Source organism: Ceratotherium simum, chromosome 6 (genome assembly GCF_057802395.1).
Source record: "Ceratotherium simum simum isolate JZ-2026a chromosome 6, ASM5780239v1, whole genome shotgun sequence".
NCBI lineage: Eukaryota > Metazoa > Chordata > Mammalia > Perissodactyla > Rhinocerotidae > Ceratotherium > Ceratotherium simum.
The window spans coordinates 51,266,863-51,288,879 of record NC_141905.1 but is presented as its reverse complement, the minus strand read 5'-3'; the positions used below and the strand labels follow the sequence as shown (position 1 = coordinate 51,288,879).

The following is a 22,017-nucleotide window of genomic DNA, read 5'->3' as shown; positions in this document are numbered from 1 at the left end:
GATTCTCCAAAAAGAATTCATAAAATAACACATGAAATAGGGTCCAAACCACAGAAGCTTAAAAGTCATTCAAAATTCTAATAAATTCTAAGTTGAGGGAAATATTTTAGTAGAATGTCTAAAATAGGTTTTAATTCTTCACTTGGTTAACGATAATTCTGAGTCACAGTTGGGATGTACAATTTGTGGAATGGTTAAAAAAACAAACAAAACCTTTCAAATGAGTGCATATGTAGGGGAAATTTGTGGGAATGATGTTTGGGACATATCTAAAATGAGCTATTTTCTTTCATTTTTCCTGACTTCTAATTGTGGGGCAATAAGTAACTAGGCAGATAAGTATCAAACAATAGTACAAAAAGAAACATCTATATTCAATGACTATAAATTTAGCTATCTTAACCTCTTCTTGCCAAGGCAATCTTCACGTTATCTGGCATGGGGCTCAACTACTGACTGTGTCAGTCAAGTAGCCAAGAGTATCAGGTTCCTTTGCTAAAAGTATTCCAACTCAAATCAGCTTGGCAAACAATAACAAAAAAAAAAAAAAAAATTCTTGGTCCGGTAAAGTGACCAAATTTTAGGAGACTGAATAGAAGCAGAAAAGATAAGTAATAGCTGCATAACCTTGGGCAAGTTACTAATTGAGCCTCAGTCTTTTCACCATTAAAATGATATTTTTTTGTGTGAGGAGATCAGCCCTGAGCTAACATCTGATGCCAATCCTCCTCTTTTTTTTGCTGAGGAAGACTGGCCCTGGGCTAACATCCATGCCCATCTTCCTCCACTTTATATGGGATGCCACCACAGCATGGCTTGCCAAGCAGTGCGTCAGTGCGCGCCCGGGATCCGACCCGGGGAACCCTGGGCCACCGCAGCGGAGCGCGCGCACTTAACCACTTGCGCCACCGGGCCGGCCCCAAAATGATATTTTTAATACAGGTCCACAATCTCTACTCCACAATTCCAAAACAGGACAAAAACAAAAAAGCAAAAACCCCTCTGAAACCAAAAAGTGTTTTTATAAGTTTGGCACCAGGACTATTTGGCAACAAAACCTGCTGTGGACAAACACGAAGCTTCGGTTATGTCTCAGCACTCATATCCATCCGTGATACACCCTCTGCTATTGGCTGACATTTTGTGAGTTGGGGGTTAAGTGCACTGTGAAAATGCCCGGAACAGTTAAAGACATGCCTGTGGGTAATAGTGAGAACAAGAAAATGAAGCATTTGTCTTCATCAGTAGCTTAGAAAGTGGAGTTATTGCAGGAGCTTGATGGTGGTGGGTTTGTGAGACGTCTTACTGAAGAATATGGTGTGGGAACCACCACCATATGTGACTTAAAGAGACAAAAAGACAAGTTGTTAAACTTTTACAGTGACAGTGATAACCAAGAACTAACGGAAAATAGAAAAACATCGCATAGGGCCAAAAATGAAGATCTTGACTGTGTGTTGACTGAATGGATTCGACAACGAAGTAAAGACATTCCACTGACTGGTTTGTTAGTCATGAAACAAGCTAGAATATACCATGAAGAATTGAACATTGAAAGTGAGTGTGAATATTCAGAAGGCTGGCTGCAGAAATTTAAAAAGTATCATGGTATCAACTATCTTAAAATCTGTGATGAAAAAGCTTCTGCTGGTCATGAAACGGCTGAAAATTACATTGATGAATTTGCTAAGGTAATATCTGACGAAAATCTTAGGCCCAAACAAATTTACAATGCTGATGAAGCAGCTCTGTACTGGTGCTCCATTCCTAGAAAAACCTTAACGATGCTTGATGAAAGGGCACCAATAGATTCCAAGGATGCCAAGCAAAGGTTGATTGTTCTTAGATGTGCTAATGCCGCAGGCACACACAAGTTAAAATTGGCAGGATTGGAAAAAGCCTATAACCAAGGTGTTTAAAAGGTGTACGCAATTTACCTGTGCATTATTATGCAAACAAGAAAGCATCGATAACAAGAGAAATCTTTTCCGATCGGTTCAGTAAGTGCTTTGCGCCATCAGTGTGAGCTCATTGCAAGCGAGCTGGACTGGAACACAATTGCAAAATTTTATTGTTCGTAGACAACTGTTCTGCACGTCCCCCTTCTGAACTTCTTGTGAAAAGTAATGTTTTCAGCATTTACTTTCCCCGCAATGTAACATCCATAATACAGCCTATGACCAAGGAATTCTATGCTTAAGAAGAACAAGAACTTTTTTTGAACAGCATGCTTGCTTCAGTTAACAGAGGCCTGAAAATCCAAGACTTCCTTAAAGAATTTAGTCTTAAGGACGTCATCACAGTTGCTAATACTTGGAATGATGTTGATAAGTCAGCATTACCCAATGGTAAGCACAGACTTTGGGCTATAGTGATGTTTGAAAATGACCTGCCTGATGAAGATTTTGAAGGATTCAGAGACTCTAATGAGAAGAAGATGATATCAAAACTCATTGCTTATGCCAAAAGTTTATCAGCCGAAGGTGTAAATAAGTTGGAAGAAGCTGACATTAAAGAAATGCTGAACATTGATAATGATGCACCCATTGTGCATTCTCTGACTAATGGGGAAATTGCTGAGATGGTGTTAAGTACAGATCAGTATGAAGATAGTAGTAGTAATGACGATGACATTATGAGCACAAGTGAAAAAGTCTCCGTAGACCATATGGTAAAAATGTGTGACGGATTAATTGCTAGCCTTGAATGATGTGCATTTATCAGTGAGCAACAGATCATGGCAATTTATTCAATTAAAGAGAAACTGCGTAGACAGAAATCTGTGTTAAGGAGGCAAGTGACACTGAGGAAAGTCTTTAAAAGGCCCTTTGTGGTAATGCCTCTTCATCACTTGAGGATCCTGTTTCTGGCTCATCATCAGATGTCCAACTCCAACCTGGTTTCATTAACACCAGTGTAACATTTTCTCCAAGATTTTCAAACAACCAGAAGTGATGACTATTTACTGCATGTATTATGGGTTAGTTTTCATCAGTATAAAAATTTTACTAAAATATTTCCTTAGACATAAGAAGCTTTATCATAAGCATCATAAGCGACAAAAGAAAGAAGGAGCTTATGGTCTATATTTATCCTGCTATTCATTTACCAATAAATTTATTTACTAACAAATTTTATTTGCCAATAAATTTGCCAATTTATTTATGTAAATAAATTATTATTTATGGTCTTTATTCCACTTAGTATGAATTTTCATACATTTCTCTGTGAAATATTGTGTTCCACACCCATTTGGAGTGTTACAAAGTCTATAGTATATGTACCATATTCCAAATTTCTTTTTAAATTCCAAAAAATTCTCATTTCCAAAACACATCTGGTCCCCAGGGTTTTGGATAAGAGATTGTGGACCTGTAGTACTTACCTTAGAGATTTGTTGTGAAGATCCAATGAGGTAATCAATGTGAAATACCTGGCACAAAGTAAATGCTCATTAAATGTAACTGCTGTTATTATTATTCCATTCCCCTACTCTTAAGAGTAAAATGTAGAACAGGGTCGTTTTGACATTGAAGTTAATAAATCAGCTTAGCGTAGGTAATAATAAGAATTCTTCAAATTTTATCACCCTAGGAGATGCTTTGGCAATGTGCTGCTGATAATAATATGCACTAGAGTGCCTCCTAAATCTGCATCCAAGAGATTGAAGCATTTCCCAAATTGGAAGATAGAAAATGTTATGCTACAACAAACTACATTGCATGTTTATAAAATACATACACCTCTAGTTAGCCCTTAATTTATTCATCAAAGAAATATAATTAATTGCTTATCTGTCTGCCAAGCATTCCCTTGACTCCCTCTGCCGTAAACAATAATTTACACATAAACAATAATTTAATCTTTCTTGTGATTAAGGATTTATTCTTAACCCTGTGTCTAACCTCAGCTGCTACTGTAACACCTTGAACAGAGCTGAATAAATAAAATTGGCATTCTGTTTTATAAATAAAGCTATTGTTAGCCTGATGAACGTAAATCGATTTTCTATAGCCTGGTCTCCTTTGTTTTGGTTCCTTTGTAGTGTTTGTTCTTTTAAAATGGAAGATTTATTGCTTTTCTCTCATTATAAAAGGCATACATAGTTATTGTAGAAAACATGGAAAATGATTTCTAGAGAAGAAAATAAACTCACCCTTAATCTTACGACCAGTGATAATCACTTTTACCATGTGTTTACTTTCAAAGCTACCTATTGTGCTAAACTGTAAGCCCTATGAGAGAAGAAATCCTGTGCAGTCATTCCTGTTCTCTACCCTGTCCTCAGCACCTCACAGTAGCAGGCTTATAGCAGATTTAAAGAAAACTCACACACTCAGGGATCAAACTATACTCAAAGTGTTTTTTGGCCATATTATTTTTAGTTAACACTATATTGGGAGCATTTTCCCATATCAATCCTGTTTGATCTGACAAAATCGATTTCCTACACTGCATTCAGCTTATCCTCTTTTCTTCTGGGACTTGCTACAGCCAGGTCCTGGGTAGACATCCTGCAGCCCCTCTGCCAGACCAGCCTGCCTTTCTCTGTTGTCCTCACCGCTCCCCCATCAGAACTGCCCCTCTTATTTCCCATTAGCTCATGCCCCAGCTCTCTGCTAGCTGCTCTAATAAAGTGTAGTAAACCCTCACCATCGTGCGAACTCATATAACCTGACTGGCGATTGGTTTCCATTCTCCACTCAGCACCGTTCTTGGATCGAGGTGAGCGAAAGTTGTGCAGGAGAGGCCTGAAGTGGAAGGGAGCGATAGACTCATCGGGAAGAGAAACAGCAGCAACTCTATCTTGGTAAGTGGGGATGTGAAGGGTGAGTCCTGTGTCTTCAGTATTATCTGGTCTCATAGGGTCTGTCACTGAAACAGGTCTGAACTAACTGGGAGATACCTGGAGTCTCTCTGCTGCCCTGGAAATCGCAGCCAGGCACATGAGTAAAAGTCGGCCCCGCTGATATTTTAGCCAGAGTGAACAACCAGCCACCAGGTGACGCTAAACTTTGTATTGTGACCCTAGGAACTGGCCTTATGTAATTGAATTTTTGCACCCTATTCTCGTTATATCAGGCTTTTTCTGTAATTTTTACAAAATTCTAATGATAGATAGTGTTCTCCTTTCTCTCCCAAATAATATGCTTTACACTAGCTGTTAATTTCTTTATCTAAAAAAGTGTCATCTATCCTTAGTTTTCTGAAATGTTACCATCAAATGTGTAGGTGTGACCTGGGGTTTTTTAAATTTGTTTTTCTATTCATTCTAAGCAGCACTCCTGGCCGTTTCATTGGAAGTTGCATGTCTTTCGTTGACATTGAGATATTTCATTCTATTGTATTTTTCTTTAATATTTTCTCTCCTCCGTTCCCTCCATTCTCTCCTTGTGGAACTCCTCTTCGGTTTTCCTCCAATGTTTGGTGATTCATGTTTGCGTCTTATGCTTGCATTTTCAGTTACCTGTTAGCCTGCCTGTGTGTCTGTGAGTGCGCCTCTGTTTATTGTTTTCTACTTCCTGTGGTTATAGGGCAGAGGTGGGACACACTACCAGACTGAGTGGATCAGTAGCTCGTCTTCTGGACACAGGAACTCCCGCTTTCTTTTGGAGTCCACACACCTCTTGAGTACTATCCTGCTTGTAATGCCCAAGTGGCCCCATTCCTTGGAATTGCCTTTGCTGTTTGCTGCATAGCAAGGGTGGAAGGAGGAGAGGAGGAACTGCCTGATTGTTCCTACCACTGTAATGTTACGAAAGTCACACTGGATGTTGGTTTGGGACCGCCTCCTGCTCCGCATATTCGCTTCCCCCAAGCTTGGAGCAATACCGAAGCCTGTCTTACAATATACAGGTGCCCTCTTCACTAATGTTGGGCAGTAGTTCCCTCCTTCAGTGTTATTCCAATTCTACTTTCTGTCTTTCAGCAGGTCCCCCAGAATTGTTGGTCCATTTAGAGCAATTCATCTTGTAAGTCAGCATGATCTTCAAATATCTATATATCTATTTACATATGTGTGTCCTTTCAGTTAGCTTTAGGGTTTAGATTAGGGGAGGAAAGCTGGATGAACATGTTTGTTTATACTGCCCTGTTGATCCAATATTGCAATAGAAGTTTTCAAACATTTTTAACAAACATACTACTTTTCAAACGAAATCTTATGTAGAAGGTCAATATATTAAACAGGTAAAAGTAAAACCAATCTAGTTGAAGCAGAGGAAGCAGCCCAGAATGTGAACTCGTTGGTCTCCCTTTTGTTCTCTGCTGCAGCTCCTGAGACCTTCCATGGAATCTTAGAACGCTGCAGAACAGTTTAAAACCACTGACATGATTTATACTCTGGGAGTGTCTGGGCTATAATAGATTCTTAATAAATGGTAGCTATCATTCTTATTACTATTAAAAACATTGCCCCTCAATCTTCCCAGGCCAAGGCCTTCCATAGGTCCTGATACCAGCTTCTGCCATTCATTCTGGCAGTCCCATCTTGGAGAGAAAGAAGTAAAAAAAAAAAAGTAAGAAAATCAACAGCAACAGAGCACCTAGTAAATATGCCTAAGCCCTCTCCCAGGCCTCACATGTTAACCTCGCTTAACCCTCACAATGACTCTATGAGGCAAGCGTTTTGATCTCTAGGATGTAATGAAGAAATAGAGGCTCAGAGAGACATGGCAGGAATGTGCACAAATTCAAATTCGAATGTGTAAGGAATGTCCAGTTATTTTATTTTCTTAAATTTAATTAAAACCAACTCTTGCTATGATCTCACTAGAATGGCAAGAAATGACATCAGCCATTTGGGGGCTTCGCTCCCAGGACTTGACTCAGGATCCTGGGTCTTGCTCAATGTGCTAAAGCGTGGAGAGGGCCTGTCCTGTCATCTCTCTTCTATGCTCATGAGTATCTTCTAGAGGCCCACAAAAGAAATGTTTCCTCTGGATTGGGCCCTCCAGGTTTCTGTGTGACCTGTGGTGTCAAGGATCTTTGAGAGGTTGGGGTCCCAGTCCCAGGATTCAGTATCTCACGGCCCACCTTACTGCACAGCCATCCTCTCTGAGTACTCGCTTCTTCCTCTGGCCACTGCACTGAGGGTACTCAGATCTCAGGATTTCTGTCACCTCCAGACATCCCCTTTTTAGTGACAGAGCGGTACTTGTCTCTTCCTTCTTGTTGCCCTCAAAGAGTCTCCCTTTCTCCTCCCCTAGGAACACCTAGCAGAATCTAGCAGAGTTTGAACTTTTATAAGATAAAAGTTGCTCCATAGAAATGTCTGCTTTCCTTGTGCAAAAAAACCCTGAGGCAGGAAAATACCAAGAATCTTCTTAGAAAGGGAGTGGTGAGCACAGGGTATGGAAAATATGAAAAACTGATTCTCAAAAAATGTTCCTGCTACAAAAATTAAGTAACCAATTGATCCAAAGCCCCACAATAGTAAGAGGCAGAGTCAGGATTCAAAGACACTGTCCCAGTTACGCGCACCACCTAAACAGAACACGCATGTGAAGATCATGCTTCGGTTGTTGCAGGGCAGGTGCTCCTGGGCAGGGAGAGCAGCAGCTGCACATTCCAGCTGAGGGCTGCCCTGTGCCCACTCATGGAGATAGCAGATAGATGAGATCCAAGGACTTGAGTCTTAACAGAGTTTGCAATTCAAACCCAGAACTCTCTCACCTACACAGGGACATTCATCATCTTACACTAGATAAACACTGTCCCAAGGACAGAATCTAAATTACTCTAATCTTGGAATTTCCACATGATTTATGCTTATGTAGAGCTGTGCTTGCCAGAAACAGAATGACAACACTATTAAAGAGCGTTTAATAGAACAAACCCAGGCACCTTCTCAAATTGTAATGCATGCATTATATAAGGAAGAGGTAAAATGAAATGCTTTTTTACTTATAGATGTGCTTTCAGGTTTTTTAATTATATCCCTTGGAACAATAATTTCATATTTCTAGGTGGAAGACTTTTTATTTTAATCATGCTTCAAACAACCAAGAATTTCATTTTGTTCTAAATTAATTTGCTTGCAATGTTAATAGGAATTTTTTGTTATTACTCAGAAATAAAATTTTAAATGGCTAAGGAGTTAAATCACTGAGAAAACTTAGCCACTTAATTTTGGATCTATCTTTATGTTTATGTTTAGAGTAGTATTTTTATATTGACCTCAACTATCAAAAACACATGAAAAATTTAAAAAGCAGTGATGGGGGAGGTGGCATGAGTCCTCAGAACATCTAAAATAGTAGTTATAAGGTTCAGGTTTTCATAAGGGAGACCCTTGTACCCACAATCTTTGTGTTTACTCCAGTTCACTTTTCCCTTACTAAACATTTTAGATATGTCACATAAATTATGAAAAAAAAATCCAAGAAAATTGAAAGTGCAAAGAAAAACTCTCCTGAAGATCCACCACCCAAAGACTACCACTGTTAACATTTTAATTGATTTCTTTTGGGGTGTTTTTGTTTCTCTATGCTTCAAATTCTCACTATTGTTTCTGTTACCTCTTTCTTTTGTAGTAATGGTCAACATTGCATGCTCTTTTTTTCTTTTTTACTTATAAAATAAGCATTTCCCGCATTTAAAAAATATACTCTTCATAAGGCTTTCTAATGGCTCTCTAATAGTCTATCATGTGGCTGCATTACAATTCACTTAACTAGTTGCCTATTATTGGACACAGAGGGATTGTCTTCCAGAAAATCCATTTCTCTGGATTCCATACCTTGCCTCTCCAACTGGCATTGGTGTACATGGCTGAGTGCCAGAGGTTTCTGGATGCCACAGGATAAATATCTTCTTAGAGTAATCAATTTTCCACAAAATTGGAAGAGGAGATTCATGCTAAAATAAAACCAACCCAGACATATAACATAGAACTAGAAATGTATATGAATTTTTAAGATAAAGCAGGAAAGAGATTTTAAAAATTAAACGTGGTTGAAGAGAAAATGATGTTGTTGACATATTTGTGAAATATAGATGTAACCTGCATTGGTAGAGCTATGTGATGGTATTTTGTGGTACTTAATATTACATATTCTGGATGTATACATGAGTAAGCAGTGTCTGCATGAATAATCAGAAAATAAACCAAACCAAACCTTGCTTTGCTTTTATTGAAGAATTTATAGGACTCTGTGTCTGCTCCCATGCTCCATTTTAAGCATGTGCATCCTTGCTTATATTTTATGTAATAAAATAAGAAAAGAGCCCTTTATTGTTGAACATGTTGGCATTATTTTCCTTTCTTTTTGTATTATTTGAAGTGAGTTTTATTCCTTTTCTGAATTTTTTCTTTTGTTATTGGAAATAGATCTTTTGTTTAAAAATGGATTTATGAAGGGGCGCTTTTTTCCAAAATAGAAAAAAATTGTATTGTGATTACAAAAACATAGCATAAAAATTACCATCTTAACCATTTTTAAGTGTACAATAGTATTAAGTATATTTACATTGTCATGAAAAAGATCTTCAGAACTTTTTTATCTTACAAATCTGAAACTCTATACTCGTTAAACAACAACTCTCCTTTTCCCCCTCCCCCTATTCCCTGGTAACCACCATTCTGCTTTCTTTTTCTATGAATTTGACTGCTTTAGGTGCTTCATGTAAATAGAATCATACAATATTTGTCTTTTGGTGACTAGCATATTTCACTAAGCATAATGTCCTCAAGGTTCATCCATGTTGTAGCTTGTGACAGGATTTCCTTCCTTTTTAAGGCTGAATAATATTCCTTTTTATATATATATATATATATAAGCATGTCCGCTCTTCCTTCAGAAGACCCATGACTCAAAGAAATTTAACCTCGTCCCCAGCTTTGGGAGTATATCTTGATTACTCTAAACCACTCATGGCAATCCCACTACCTTGCCTTTGAATGGTTTAGGAACTCAGACTTCAGTCCTTCAGAATACAGCTCTCCCTTGAGGAGTGTTATTGGTAGAGGAGTGGGCATGTGACCTAAGTTGGCCCAATAAAATTGAAGAGAAAGGCTTCTGTAAAACAGCTGAGTGAAAGGCTTTCTTTTTCTCCTGTAGAATATGGACAAAGAAACATGTGTCCCCATTTGCTCCTATAAGCCATTTATTAACAGTGAGGGCCCTAGTCTGGAGACAAAATTGAGACACAAAGGAAGACTGAATGAAGTGAATATCAAAGAAATAGAGTGGAGCCCTTATGGTATTGGGCCTAGAGCCCTTCTGAGCTCTGGGACTGCCTGTTAATAAACTTCTTCATTGTTTAAGCTAGTTTGAGCTGGGTTTTCTGTTACTTTTAGTCCAAAACATCCTACCTAACATAACTCTCCTCTGCTGTTCAGGAACCTTTGGGGAAAAGTTTAGGAATCACCTGTCTATCTTACAACTGGCCCTGTTGCATTTCCTCTTTAGACATTGGCTGGTCAATGTAGTCTTCCCACAACCAACCTGGGGACATCACACCTCAGGACATTTTAAAATCTGAAACAAAGTTTCCATTCTGTTGCTGAAGGAAGGATGAGGAAAGGGGTTTTCCCTCCTGCCAGGAGATGGCCTGTGACTAGATCTACTCTAGAGGAGGAGACGTTGTATCTTGGTGGTGCCTTTGGAGGAAATGGAGTACAGGGCTACTACTAGCCCATACTGTCCTTTTATGTGAATTAGGAAAAAATGCCCTTCCCAAGACACTTTACTTCCACATGATGGTAAACTGTCATAATACATCGATTTTGTTAGCACAAAACATTTTTCTTTGATTTGCCAGAAAATTCTCATAATGAATATACAAGTATATGCTATCTAGGGTGTAAATAGCTCTCTCTTAGATCTGGCACCGTTGAGCACGACACCATCTGGACAAAGGAAAGTGGCAGCCTGTTAGAGAGACAGAACACAGGATGCAGAACAGGTGAGAAAGCTGGTGGAGATGTACTTACAGTCCATTTACTTTTAGTTCAGACATAATTTTAATAAGTAAGCACCTTTAACAAGTAAACTGGGGAGATAAGGTTTTTTTTTTAATTTTTAATTTTAAAATAATTTCAGACTTACAAAAAAGTTGTGGAAAAAAAAATTGTCACCAAAAACCAAAAATCAGTTCTCATATATCCTTCACCCAGCTTCCCAAATGTTCACAACTTACATATGATAGTACATTATGAAAATCAGAAAATTAACTTTGATACCATACGATTAACTAATACACAGATTTTACTCAAATTTCACTAATTGTCACACTAATTTTTTTATGGTCCTGTATCCAATCCAAGATCACATATTGTATTTAGTTGTCATATTTTCTTAGTCTCCTTCAACCTAAGATAGTTTCTCAATTTTTCTTTGTCTTTCATAACACTGAAACTTTTAGAGAATACTGGCCGGTTATTTTGTAGAATGTCCTTCAACTTGAGTGTGTCTGATGTCATTATATAATTAAATTCAGATTATGCATTTTTGGCAAGAATACCACGGAAGTGATGCTGTGCCCTTCTCAGTGCATCATGTCAGGAGTCACGTGATGTTGATATATCTCATTACTAGTGTTGTTAACTTTCATTACTTGGTTATGGTGGTGTGTGCCTTGTTTCTCTGTTGTAAAGTTACTCTTATTCTCTTTATAATTTGTAGGTACCTTGTGTGAAGATACTTTGAAAATATGCATATATCCTCTTTCTCATCAAACTTTGTCCTGCTAATTTTACCATCCGTTGATGATTCTTACCTACAACAATTGTTACTGTAGCATTGGCCAAATGATGAGGCCAAGATTTGAGCTTTTGAATAAAGTTTGGAAACAGTCCCCAGAAGCAGGTGAGAAACGTCTCACAATCTGACAGTATAATCTGGTGACTAAGAGGAGGAATTTTGCAATCAGACAGATTCAAATTCAAATATTGGCTCCACTTTGTATTAGCTGTGTGATCTTAAGCAAATTAACTTCTCTGAGCATCATTTCACTTACTGGTGAAGCAGGATGGTGGAGTCTACCTTACAGAGTTTTTATGGTGATTATAATGAATATAAAGAACTTTGCACAGTGTCTGGCACACAGTAGATGCTCAGTAAATTTTAGCTTCTATTGATAATGGTTATTTTATTGCAGCAATCTTCAGCAGAATGAAAACCCAGAAGTACTTTCTTGGTATAGTTACTTATGTAAAAAATATCCTTTCTTTTTTCTTTTTTCTTTTTTTTTTTTAATTTTTAGCCTTTTATGAAATCTACCAGGGAAGAATATACTTCTGATATACCAGTTTAATGGCAAGAAACCAGACTGAACACACACACACACACCCCCCATATGCCCAGCATTTTGGATATCATGACAAAGGAGAGAGATTAGCTGAGATAAAAATTAATATAAACATAATATCTAGGATTACTGAGCACTTCAGCAGATACTACTGGGTTTTTTTTTTACCCAGTAGCCAATCTCCCATTCACAGTAGTAGAATTCTGCTGTATGAGTAAATGGAAGTGTGCCCAGCTAAAAAAAGTCTTTATTTTCCTAGCTCCCTTGCAACCAAGGGTGGCTAATATGGCCAATAAGCAAAAATCTGCTAAGTATGACTTCTAGAACAGCTATTGAATTTTGATAAAAGAGACATACTCACCAGACATATGCCATGTCTGCCTGGAACTCAGAAGCAATGCTTGTAGATGCAGCAGCCACCTTGTAACCTAAGGGCTGAAAGCCACACACTAAAGATGGCAGAGCAGGAAGATAGAAGGAGGCTGGTTCCTTGTGCAGCTCTTACTTTCTTTTTATAAGTGAGGAAACTGAGGTGCAGAGACATGAAGCAAATTATCCATGGTCAGTTAGCTCTGAGGCAATGCAGCTGGGATTCAAATCTATGTCGGTATGACTCCAAAGTCATCTATTTTCTGCTATAGTACAAAGCTTCCTAAAAGGGTGAATAGATGTAGAACCCTTTCTCCCACGTTTACACATCGTGATGCACAAAGCAAAGTGTGATGGGCAACACAAAGTGTCCATGTCTTTGATGGCAAAGCTAAAAATATTACATGTTCTCTTTGTTGACTACTGACAACTCCAGTCTGATCAGCAAAAATGACCAGCAGTTCTCTATCATCTTCTACTCCTGCCAATAAAAAAGGCTTCAAACGGTGATAAGCAACTTGTGATGAGTGTCACCAACAAGTAGTTGCCACCCGAAGAGCACACCCAAAACATCATGGCCTAAGTCAGAGGTCACAAAAGGGTGATAGATGTGTTTTGATTGGCTGGCATGGATGCTTAATAAATTACTTGATCTAATAAATATTACATAATAGTTGAGATTTCTTGCTGCTCTTATAAAACTCTGAATTCCTGGGTGGCAACAGTTAACTGGAGCTGCCCCGCTCCACTACACCATCCCATTCCATACTGCTTCTCTGACCCTGAGCCGGAGGATCTGTTTCCAACTATCATCAGGTTTGTTGGATAATAAAAAATATTTTATCTCTATCAAATATTTGATCTCTATCTAAAATGAAAATAGATGGATAGAGCTATCTGTTTCTTATACCTGGCCCACTGGAGGCATTTCAGTTACCTGCCAGGAGGCACAGAATTTGAAAGAACACTCAGGCACATGCTTTCTAAATCTGTTTGCAGATCAACAACCTTTCTAGCTCGTTCACAGTATCCCCATTTCATGTATGTTCCTTTAGCAAGCCTTCAGAATAACTGTTGAAGTAAGTATTACCGTTCTCATTGGGATGGGAGAGGTTAGATAATTTTTCTGAGATCTTGTTGTGTAATTATTATGTTAGAATTTTGACTGCTGTTTTGTTGATTTGTAAAGCTGTTTTTAAAGCTCAGAGATCTGAGTATTCTTTTTCAGAGAATGGGAATGGGGAGAATAAGTAGACCAGTGGACCTTTGTCTCGCCTAAATTGGTGGCCTCCACCATTACTTCTTCACTACCCTTTTCCTTATCATTATAAAATGAGCTCATATTATTAAACACTATGTGCCAGGCACTATGCTAATGGTTTTTTTTTTACCTGCATTGATTATTTTATTCATCATAAGAACACTCTGAAGTCTGTTGAAAGATAAATTTTTTTAATTGAATCATGATTCACCTACAAATATAAAATGAACGTCTATGATTTTATTTAACATATCAATTAATGAGGTAATAAGTAAGATGTTACAACCAGTTCAAATGAAAATCCAAAGAGCAGACAAATGCATTAACTTATCAGGAATGCTAAAATGAACTAACTTTATAGGTGCAAAACTGATCTATAGCCACAGCACAATAATCCATTGCCTACCACTAGACACAATTTGCATTTCTGACACAATTTGCATGGACAAGAATCATTTGCATTACTCTGTTTTCTACAATTTATGGAGTTGTAAAATAGATCAAAGACAATGAAATGCCTTATAAATCTGGGTGAGTAAACTAGATACGACACCTACTAATTTTTTCTTATTCTCATTTCAAAATATTTTACAACTTTTCCTGAGAAGTACTTCTATTGTTATTCTCCTTTTACAAATGAGGAAATTGCAGCCAAAAGAAGTTAAGAAAATTTTCCAAGCTCTCATAACCAGTAAGTGGTGGGATCATATTTGAACACAAGTCTAACTAAATCTGGAAAAAATAATTCAGTTTATTAAATCATTTTTCCTCTTGGATTTATTATACTTGAAAAATTTAATTTAAAGCAAGCAAGAATCAGAAAATGGGAGCCTACTGTATCTTGCTTTTCTCTCTATAGATATTATAAACTAGCAGCCTGAATTCAGCCCAAGAAAATTTTTTTTACTTACACAATGTTTAAGTTTTTAAAAATTAGTTATGACCATTATTGGTTACCTATTGCTGAGCAACAAAAGACAAAAAACTTAGTGGCTTAAAACAACAATAAAAAGCTATTATCTCAGTGTCTTAGCTGGGTGGTTCTGGCTCAGGGTCTCCTGTGAGGTTGCAGGTGTGATGTTGGCTGAGGCTGCATCATCTGAAGGCTTGACTGACAATGGATGATTCACTTTCAACATGGCTCCCTCAAAGGGTTGGCAAGGTGGTGCTGGCTATTGGTGGGAGATCTCAGTTACTCCCCATGTGGGTATGAAAATAAATAAAGGAAACCTTACTTAAAATGGAGTCAAGAAGCTCTGAAGGAAAAGCTCTCCTGCATATACCACTCACTGCAGCCTGCATAACAAGCAGGGGGAAGGAAGATAAGAATTATTTTGACAGAGGAGGATACTAATCACCTGGAACTTTAATCTCCTGCTGTTAAAAAGAAGGAAGATCCCTCCCTGCTCCAACAACAACGCACTAACTACTGCTTGCAGCCAGTGAGAAACCACCTCAAACTCTTGTTTTTCTCCAGTGAACTTCTGTTCAAGACAACCCTCCTTAATTTCCTCCTAAAACTTAAAGCTGACTTTCCCACTGTCTCTTCAGACTCACCTGTAGCTTGCTGCAGTTTGTTTCCCAAATTGCAGTTCTTTGATCCCAAATAAACACTTTGCTTCTTAAACTGGTGTCAGTTTTTGTAGGTTGGCATGAGCCTCTTCACAGGCTGCTTGAGTGTCCTCATTTCAGGGTGGCTGGCTTCCCCCAGAGTGAGTGATCCCAGACAAAGTGAGACAGTCTTTCATATCTTTTATGACCTTGCCTTGGCAGTGGGTCACATATCAATTCTGCCATATTTTATTGGTCACCCGGACCAATCCTGATGTAGTGACACACCTTGTGTAGGTGACTACACAAGGACACGAATACCATGGGGAGAGGATCATTGGAGGCCATCTCACAGACTGACTACCACATAAACATTTAAACATTGCAGGATTTCACATAAGAATCTGGATTTCTGGCTTCTCTTGAAAAATCAGATCTGGCAACCCTGAGCCTGCATTTCCACGTGACAATAATTAGTTGAAGTTGAATAGCCACAGCTCACTTTAGAAAGAGCATGCACTACCTGGATTCATCCTAGTTCCCAGTCAACTCATTTATGTAACCTGCTCGGCCCTTGTGACATCTGCTTTGTGGTAAAAGTAATGCCCAAGATTTCCCTGTCCTTGGGAGCAATTTAATAAATAACAGAAGGAAAAAAATGTAAAATAAAGTAATGAGGTTTTTTGGGAGCCCCATGTGTCCCTCAGTTGGGTTGCTATCATCACCTTTCCCTGTTTCTCACCTGCCACTCCTTTTTCTACTCTCCTCTTCTTTATTTGACGGTTACTGTGTCCATGACGCTGTGTGTGGGAGTTACTAAATATAACTCCTAGAGAAGTTTGGAGGTGGGAACAGGAAGACTATTCCATTTGGCAAACTTTCGTGGAGGGAAGGTACATAATCTTTTCAAGGCAGGAAATCAAGATAAATTCCCTAAGTCTATCTATCCCCTGATAGTTTCATGATGAGGGCCAGATAGGTAAAGGGAAATATTCTTATGGGAAAGTGGGAAATGATGCCTTGGCCCTGTTTTAGCTGGTTGTTGTCCCATCATTCTTTAATTACGCATCCTTGTGTAATAAACATTTATTGGTTTGACTTTCCAGTATCTCTTTTCCCCCATTCTGATGGTTTATTTGAGGGGAGCCACATCTTGTATCTCTCAATGCAACTTCAGATGGAGTTGACCCTGGCCTCTAGCTGTAGGATTGAGCATGTGACATAATCCTGGTAAGGAGAGCCTGAATTCCGCTGGCTACATGGATCAGTTAAAGGAAGAGGATGACCCAACAGGACCAATCAGAGCTGATCCCAAAGCTTTTTCTGAAACGTTTGAGGGTCCTACCTGAGAATGAAGCCCACACAAAAGTAAGAGTTGAGAGAAAAAGGCAGATTCCTGAAAATATTGTTTGAACACTTGGATCTAGCCATGTCTGAAGCTAACTTATCCCTAAACTTTTCAGTCCCATAAGCAAATAAATTCCCTTTTTAAACTTCAGTCATTTTGAGTTAGGTTTCTATTACTGTAACCAAGAGTCCTGTATAATACAGCAAATCTGTGAGTGAGACTGATGTGGGTTCCAGTTTTGGCTCTGCCACTTACTAGCCGTGACTTACACAACTTACAATTTAAACTCTTAATTTTCTCATTTGTAAAATGTGGATAACAATAGAACTTACCTCATAACGCTGTTAATGAGAATTAAATTAAATAATGTCATTAAATGCTTAAAATAGTGTTTGGCAGACAGAAAACACCCAATAAATATTTTCACAGTTCACAGAGGTTCTGTCCTGTACCACAACGATTTATTTTTATTGTTACCTCCTATACCTCACAGTTAGGGAAGGTAATTGTGATTTTCCTCACCTTAGAAATCAAGAAACTGAGTCTTAGAGCAGTTAAGGTATTTGCCTGATACAACCCAACTTTTAAGTGACTCATGTCACTTGCCATTTGTGTCAGTCAGGGGTCAGGAAATAGAGACAATTGCAGATATTGTAAGCAGAAAGGACTTAAATTAGTTGTTTACAATTCACTTTATTGGGTGAGGGAATTCTGCTTTCAGTATCTTGTAACTGGGAGCTACAGTGGACCCTCGTACTCCACAACAACTAGATCTCAGGTAGGACACACTCCGTGAAGTATTTCTCATCTCAAGAAAGGTAGGAGAGGTCCCTAGGGATACTCCCAAGTTAATAGATGAAAGCTGAACCCAGAGCAAGTAGGGGATATCTATGCTCAGGGCAAATTTGAAACTCATGCAGTGAAGATGGTGGAGCCTCTGTTAGCTTAGGCCCTGCTTGACTGCGCAGAGCAGAGTTCCCTCTCTGCCCTCACTCCCCCACACACTGGACTGCAGAGTGAGAAATGAACTTTGTTGTGTTATTGTGTTTGTTGTGTTAAGCCACTGAGATTTGAAGTTTTTATTCAACTAGCATTAATACTATGACAAAAACCACAAATGGGACTTTGAAGTGCAGTGCTCCTTAAAAAAAACTAAAGTAAATGTCACTGGCTTAGCATGCCAGTTATGGGAAGAAAGGAAACTGATTCCAGAGGCAGAAAAGGTGGCAATCCATGCTATGCAATGGCAAAACACTTGGCAAAAATTCTCACTTGTAATAATTTAAGAGGCAGGCCATATGCTTACTGATCTGTCAGTTCCAAGAGAAGCAGTTGGAAAGAACCAAACTGTTAGTGTGTATTGGCCACTGTTGGCTGGCAAGTTTTGGCAGTTTGTAGGAAGAAATGAAAGAAAATAGGAAAACTACATAAATTTGAGGTCTTGAAGTGGACTACTTCTAGACCCCAAATAGTAGGAAATAAGATTGAGAAAATTGTGAGCAACAAAGGCCTGCTAGGTAACCATGTTTTGGTGAAGATCACATTAAAGTTGTGGCTTTCCCACTCAATCCTGACAGCATCAACGTGGCTGCTGTTAAGTTGAGAGACATGAGGATAAGGAAAAAGAGACATAAAGTGTATTGAGAACTATGTCTAGGAAAGTATTTGGGGTATAGTTTGTGTCATGGGAACTGTCCAGAAGGAAATCAATGAGAACTGTTAAGTTTCTGAGGAAATTGTATTTCCAAACAAAACAAAAGTCTGGCACAGAAACTAGTCAAGGCACAAAACAACAAGCAGCCTTGGACTCCCAGCTTTCCATGAGAAGGGAGCAGACTCCAAAATTTGCGTAGTCCCAGAGATAGCTTACACCCATCACCTACTTCAGATACTGCCATGGAGGATAATGAACAATGAAGAGAATTCCCAGAGAGTGGAACCAGGGGTCACAGAGAAATAGGGACAAAATAATTCCTGTCATGGAGGAGAAACAGTCCAATCAAAGACATTTCCCAATGCTACTTGGTCAGGGAGACGTCACAATGCCTGCCCTACTGCTTTGGACCAGTGTCGGCTTTGTGTCTTTCATTTCTTCCCTTTCCAAATGGGACACTGAAGTTATTGTTTCTGGTTGCCATTTTATATTTGGGGATGAGAAAGGAGCAGAGGGCAGATGGCTCTTCTTTTGGGTTTATAAATTACTCAACCGAAAAGAACCCCTTGTGAACCAGATGGAGATGACTGAGCATCACCCAGGGCTTTTAGCTGGATTCAGTGACTTTGGATAATGTTCTGGGGGGCAAGGGTGGGGAGGAGTTTATTTTATATATAGGAGGGAAAGTGAAATGGAAATTTATTGACCAGAAGGGCAAATAGTGGCAGAGACTGACTATGCGTTTTCCAAGGTCATTTGTATTTCCTCCTAGGCATTAAGTTAAACTACATTTCTCAGCCTCTCCTGCAGTTAGGTAGGGACCATGTGATTGGGTTCTGGCCAGTGAAATGTGGACAAAGTTGGTGTATGATGCTTCCAGTTCTAGTCCCTAAAACATCCCCCACAATCCTCTGTGCTCTCTGTTGTCCCTCATCTGCTAGCCAGATGTCAACATCTAGGGCAACACTAGGTTCCTAACTGACTGCACGGAGCAGAAACCTCCAGCTGACCACAATGAACTCTTTGTGAACAACAAATAAACTTTTATTGTATTAGCCACTGATTTTGGAATTATTTATTACAGAAACTAGTGTTAAGTACGCTGACTAATAAAATCTCCACTATACTAATTGCAAAGGGTTTCTGGACTCAATTCCAAAGTGTATGTGTGTGTGGGTATGTGTGTGTGGAGGCTTCCCCACACCAACACACAGTTCTTGGACAGCAGCAGGGTGTCCAAGAATTCAACTCAGTTCTGACACTATCTACCCAGAGGTAGAATCAGATTCCACAGGTAAAGGGCTCAGTCCCACAAGACCGCCCTCCACTTCAGATGCCAGTCACAAACCCAGGTTATTACCTGTGCTTCTGACCAACTGACTACAAACTGGAAGTTCCAACAACCCCCCTCCAACTCAGGATGCTAATTGCAAGTCCAGGTTGTTCCCTTACTTCTGACCAACTGGCTATAAGTCAGAGGTTCCCAAAACCCCCTCCTCGAGTTCACTTAATTTGCTAGAACAGCTCACAGAACTCAAGAAAACCTGTTTACTCACTAGATTACCAATTTATTACAAAGGATATTAAAGGATATACATCAACAGTGCGATGAAGAGATATATGGGGTGAGGTCCTGAACAAACGAGCTTCTGTCCTCGTGGAGCTTGGAGCCCAGCACGGTGGCATGTGGATGCGTTCTGGTTCCCCAACACGGAAGCTGTTTGAAAAAGGACTGATGAGCTGTCCCTTTGGGTTTTTATGGAGGTTTCATTACACAGTCCTGATTAACTAAGTCATTGGCTATTGACAATTGATTCAACCTCAAGCCCCCATCTGATGACTAAATATGTATTTCTTATAAATCACAATGTGACACTAATTTAACATGCAAAATGTTATATGACCAATGGGAAGCTAAGTGTTTATCCAGAGATTCCAGACTTATTAAACACATTAGTTTAGCTATTAGATGATCGCAAAACAGCTGATTTGAAAAATAAATTTTAGTTTTCTAAGGGTTGTATTTCTGACATAAATATACCCATCCATAATGGAATAATGAATGTCATATCTAAGTGTGCCTAAGGGGTGGGCCAGAAAGAGATGCCAAGTGAAGTGATTAAAGCCTTAAAACTGTTTTCAGGTGTGGTCCTAGGTCCAATCCTGAGTCAACATCACAGATCGTCTATCATTCACAGTCCAACCAGGAGAAGAGAAACCACCCTGGGTGTTCAGAAGAGAGCGACTGTGGTGCAGGAAAGAAGAAGAAGAGAAGGTAATCAGAGGGCAGTGAGGCAATGCAGACATTAGCAACAGCACAAAGCCGTCACCACAGGGCAAGACACAGGGAGAAGGTGGTATAATCAGAGCCCAGGAGTCAAGATCTCCCAGCAGAAGACAGAATCAAGACAGACATGTCCTGTGCTAGAGGTGCTGGAGACCCCAGAAGAGGGACAGCAGCTTTGAAGATGCCACCCAAGGCAGCAAGGGAAGGAGATGAAGACCCTGTCAATCTCTCACCAGTGCCTGCCATTGACTAAAGCCAGCTGGAAGATCACTGACGCTGGAGCCTGAGAGAGACAGCCTGCAGGAGCCAGCCCTTGGCCTTACTGAGCAGGGCAGGAGAACCGCAGGCAAAGGATGCGAGCACATATAAGCATAGGTCCCAGAGAAACTGTTAAACACGGGAAGAGATATAGAACATTCTATTCTCCATAAAATCAAAGCTCAAGTGTTAGAGCAACTTAAAAGAGCATTGTGATCAAAGGTGGGATATTTTTAAATTTTCTTGCTGTTCAGAGGTCCTGTTCTACTTATTGTGATTTAAGTTATCACTTTCATTTTTATTCTAGGTTCTGGAAGAGCCAGCATGTGGGGCAGTTTCTTTATTCCGTGTCCAAATATGAAATCTACACGGGTGTAGCTTCTTTCTCCTTCAAGTTTTGTAAGCAACTTTAATTAAGCATTTGAAAGCTGCGGAGGTGAACAGTGGAAGAAATTCTGCCTCTGCTATTTAGCAGCTCTGTGATATTAGGCAAACCACTTAACCAACCTCTGCAGGTCTATTTTCCTCATATCTAAAATGGACACAATAATACCTTCCTTCTTATCTCACTGGCTTATTGGAATGATCATAATTTTTGTTTGTTTTAATGAGACAGTGAAAATATTGATATATAGAAAAGCATTATATAATATTAAAACATTATACATATTAATATGCCTCCAAATCTGTCTCCCTACTATTCCATCCTTTATTTTGGGGGTCAGCTTTACTGAGATATAACTTAAATACAATTAATCAATATAAGTATACAATTCAATGAGTTTTGACCAATATGTACAGATATGTGACCACTACCCAATCACGATATAGAATATATCCATTGCCCCCAAAATTATCCCTCATGCCCCTTTGCCTTTTTATACTTTAAAAGTCAATATAGGGGACGGCCTGGTGGCATAGTGGTTAAGTTCACGTGTTGGTGGCCGGGGGTTCACAGGTTCGGATCCCAGGTGTGGACCTACTCACTGCTTATCAAGCCATGCTGTGGCAGGCATCCCACATATAAAGTAGAGGAA

The 22,017-nt window shown here is 39.2% G+C and overlaps 1 long non-coding RNA gene across 2 annotated transcripts in view; it reads left to right on the top strand.

The window, feature by feature from the left end:
- LOC147916866 (uncharacterized) overlaps positions 1-21,201 on the top strand; it is a 35,359-nt gene extending 14,158 nt beyond the window's left edge. Inside the window, exons 2-3 of one of the 2 annotated variants that reach the window (XR_015552496.1) lie at positions 4,708-4,810; positions 20,579-21,201. This is a non-coding gene — a long non-coding RNA (uncharacterized LOC147916866). Of the gene's footprint in view, positions 1-4,707; positions 4,811-11,627; positions 13,433-20,578 lie in introns of those variants that run through there. The other variant, XR_015552497.1, reaches the window with a different exon arrangement.
- Positions 21,202-22,017: the final 816 nt, after the last annotated feature.